This window comes from Leptonychotes weddellii, chromosome 7 (genome assembly GCF_054177405.1).
Source record: "Leptonychotes weddellii isolate Sample4059 chromosome 7, ASM5417740v2, whole genome shotgun sequence".
Taxonomy (NCBI): Eukaryota; Metazoa; Chordata; class Mammalia; order Carnivora; family Phocidae; genus Leptonychotes; species Leptonychotes weddellii.
The window spans coordinates 44,524,073-44,528,358 of NC_138375.1; the positions used below are offsets into that span (position 1 = coordinate 44,524,073).

At 40.8% G+C, this 4,286-nt stretch overlaps 1 long non-coding RNA gene across 2 annotated transcripts in view; it reads left to right on the top strand.

Annotated features, from left to right (window-relative positions):
• LOC145722596 (uncharacterized) overlaps nt 1-4,286 on the top strand; it is a 373,387-nt gene that overhangs the window by 65,830 nt on the left and 303,271 nt on the right. The window lies entirely within an intron of this gene.

The window sequence follows — 4,286 nt, forward strand, 5'->3', positions numbered from 1 at the left end:
TTTTTTTTTTAAAGATTTTATTTATTTATTTGACAGAGAGAGACACAGCGAGAGAGGGAACACAAGCAGGGGGAGTGGGAGAGGGAGAAGCAGGCTCCCCGCAGAGCAGGGAGCCCGATGCGGGACTCGATCCCAGGACCCTGGGATCATGACCTGAGCTGAAGGCAGTCGCCCAACCAACTGAGCCACCCAGGCGCCCTTATCACCTGTATTCTTTATTTGGCTGTTCATTTGCATCCTTAATATCCTTTATAATAAACCAGTGATCTAGTAAGTAAACCTCTTTAGCAGATTAAAGAGGAGGTATTGGGAACCTCTGATTTATAGCCTGTCAGAAGTGTAGGTAACCACCTGGACTTGAGATTGGCATCTGATGTGTAGTGGGAGGGGGGCAGTCATGTGGGACTGAGCTCTTATTCTGTGGGATTGGATGCTAACTCTACATCAGAATTGAGTTAAATTGTAGGACATCCAGCTAGGGTCTTACTTCACTTTCTTTAAGGTGTCTTTTGATGATAAACAATTTCTTAATTTTTTTTTCATAGTCAGTGCTTTTTACGTTGTTTAGAAATCATTCCCTAGCTCAAGGTAAAAAAAATATCCAGTTAATGCTTTTTTTTTTTTTTAAAGATTTTATTTATTTGACAGAGAGAGAGACAGCGAGAGAGAGAGAGAGAATACAAGCAGGGGGAGGGGGAGAGGGCCTCCCACTGAACGGGGAGCCCGATGCAGGGCTCTATCCCAGGACTCTGAGATCATGACCTGAGCCAAAGGTTGTTGCTTAACTGACTGAGCCACCCAGGCACCCCCAGTTAATGCTTTTTTAATTAAAAATACAAGTTTTGTTTTTTAAAAAGCACATGTTTTTAATACATCTGGAGTTGATTTTTGGATATAGAATGAGACAGGGATCTAATTTCTTTTTCTATATGGATTGTATTTTTTTTCACAGCTTTATTTATTGAACAGTTACTCCTTTTTCTACTGATGTCATATGCCACTTCTGTCATCTATCAAAACATCACATAAGTGTGTGGGTTTATTTCTGAGCTCTCTATTAATCCTACTCCTATCCTATCCCGTCCTACCCTACCCTATCCCATTCCATTCCATTCCATTCTACTGGTCCATTTATCTGAGCTTGAACAAATATGACTGTTTTAATTATTGTAGATTCATAATATTCCTGATAGTTTGTAGGGCAAGTCCTCTGCCCTACTCTTCTATGGATGATCCTGGCCATTCTTGGTCTTTTCCTCTTCCATATACATATACATTTTAGAATCAACTTATCAAGTTCCATGTAAAACGCTGTTGAGATTTTACATTGAAATCTATAGATAAATTGGGAGAGAATGGATATCTCCACAATATTGTCTTTCTACCTATGGACATCCTAGATATTTCTTTTATTTAGGTCTTCTTAATATTTTAATAAGGTCTTATAATTTCCTATGTGGTTCTGACACACTGTGAGATTGTTTTAACTTGATGTTCTCTGAATTATGTAAATGGACTTAAAAAATTTTTAATTTTATTATAGTATTAAAGATTTTATTTATTTTTTAAAAATTTTATTTGAGAGAGTGAGCACAAGCAGGAGGGAGAGGGAGAGAGAGAATCTGAAGCAGACTCTGCGCTGAGCTCAGAGCCCCATGTGGGGCCCGATCCCATGACCGTGAGATCATGACCTGGGCTGAAACCAAGAGTCGGATGCTTAACTGACTGAGCCACCAAGCACCCCTTATTTTTAAGTACTCTCTATACCAAATGTGGGACTCAAACTTACAACCCCAAGATTAAGAGTCACATGTTCTACCAGACTGAGGCCAGCCAGGTGCCCCTACAAATGGATTTTTTTTTTAAACTATATTTTCTAATTGTTTGTTGCTGAGCAAAGGCTTTGAAGTCCAAGAGACAATGCTGAAAGATGTCCACAGCTACAGAAAAAAGATGTACACATCACTTACCTTACAGCAGCAGCTCAGAAAGCAGCTCAAATATCATTAGAGTGCTGCTAGGAGAGAAGCTTGACCCCTATCTCATCAAGTTCCCCTGGCCACCCAGTCAGTCATGATGAAGATAGAAGATAGCAACACACTTATGTTCCTTGTGCATGTCAGGGACAATGAGCACCAGATCAGTGTGGCAATGAAGAAGTACTGTGACAGGAGCACCTGGGTGGCTCAGTCGGTTAAGTGTCTGCCTTTGGCTCGGTTTATGGTCCCAGGGTCTTGGGATCCTGGCTCCCTGCTCAGCGGGAAGCCTGCTTCTCCCTCTCCCACTCCCCCTGCTTGTGTTCCCTCTCTCGCTGTGTCTCTCTCTCGGTCGAGTAGATACATAAAATCTTAAAAAAAAAAAAAAAAAAAGAAGTACCGTGACATTGACCTGGCCAAGGTCAACACTCTCATCAGGCTTGATGGAGAGAAAAGGCATAGTTTGACTCCTATGAGCTTTGTATATTGCCAACAAAATTAAGATCATCTAAACAGTCCAGTTAGCTAATTCTAAATATAAAATTTTTTTCACCATAAAAAAACCTGAGATTGCCATCTGAGATGTAGTGGGAGGGGGGCAGTCATGTGGGACCGAGCCCTTATTCTGTGGGATTGGATACTAACTCTACATCAGAATTGTTAGCCAGCCTACTTGCTAAACTTTATTTCTAATAATTTATCTAAATATATTTTTTGAGTTTTATTTTTAAATAATCTTATAATATGCAATGAACTATAGATTTATATTCTCTTCCAATTCTTAGAACTCCAGTTTGTTTTTATCATCCTGGCTCAAACCTTCACAATGTGAATAGAAGAGGTATTAGTGGGATCTATCCCATTGTTTAAAAAGAATGATTCTAGCATTTTCCATTTAGAATGATTGCTCTGTTTTATAGATACTTCTGTGTCTTTTTGTTATGCCCTCATCATTCTTTGAGCTCTTCCTTACTTTCTGGAGCAAAAAGATGTTGCAGGTTTATCTTGTGTTTTCCCTACCCAGCCCTGGAATTAGCCATTTCTCCAAAGACCCTTGGTTTACTTAAGTGGAGGGTAATATACAGGACCAAGATCTAGGGGGTACTCACTATTATTGGTATATTATGTTGTCCTGTCTTAGTGGACAGAATGGGCACATACACATATGTATCTATATTAAAACTGTTGAGTTCACACTAATACCTCCAATTCCAATCCCAAACTACAGGGTATATTTTTAATTTCATCTTTTCCGTATTTGTGACCCTCCTATTGCAGTGAGAACCCTGATTTCCATTATCCTTGATGTATTTATTTGCTCAATTCCCCCTGTATGTAACCAAACTCTTGTGTAGGCCCAAAACACAAGCAGTGGGGGAGGAGCAGGGAAAGGAGGAAGGAGGAAGAGTTTTGTTTTTTGTCTTTATTTTATATTTTATAGAACCACTTCCCCTCTCTCACAAACCCTGAAGAAAAGCCACAGAAGGATAGGGGAGGGGAGAAGTGCCCCAGGGGAAACAAACCAGTCCAGTCTCTGCCTTCAAGGTGAGGCTGAGAGAAGGCTAGCAGATGGAGCCAGCTGGCCCCTCCTCTTTTCTCCCAGGTGGTTCCTGGTAGCCTTTTTTTTTTTTTTTGTAAAGATCATTTTTAAAAGAGCAGTTTTAGGTTCACAGAAAAATTGAGAGGAAGGTAGAGAGATTTCCAATAAATCCCCTACTCCTACACATGCACAGCCTTCTCCACTATTGACATCCCCCACCAAAGTGGTACATTTGTTACAACTGATGACCCTATGTGGGCATTTCATCATCACCCAAAGTCCTTAGTTGACATTAGGATTCACTCTTGGTGTTGCACATTCTGTGACTCTGGACAAATGTATAATGACACATATCCACTGTTACAGTATCATATAGTTTCACTGCTCTGCAAATCTGGCAGTCTTTTAAAGCTTAACTGCATTGGTTATTTTGTTTTTGAGGGTCATGGAAGTGCTGGGTATGCATTTAAATGAACCCTGCTGAGAGACCACTGTGGGAGTTTGCATACCTCCATCTTCCACTGTGGGGAGCCTCCTTGGCCCTGGGGTGCCCTGCATGCACAGCATCACCATTTCTGGTTCAGCTTGTCCTGACAGCTATTTGTGTCAAGCACCTTGCTGAATTCTCGCATCATCTTGTTGGGCTCCATGGAACTTGCAATGGTCATATTCCACATTAAGTGCAGCGAGTGTGGCTTGGCCCCTCCAGGGTTGAACATCTCCACTTAGTTTTTGCTTTTTGGTTCATTCAGTTTCCATCCCAGCAAATC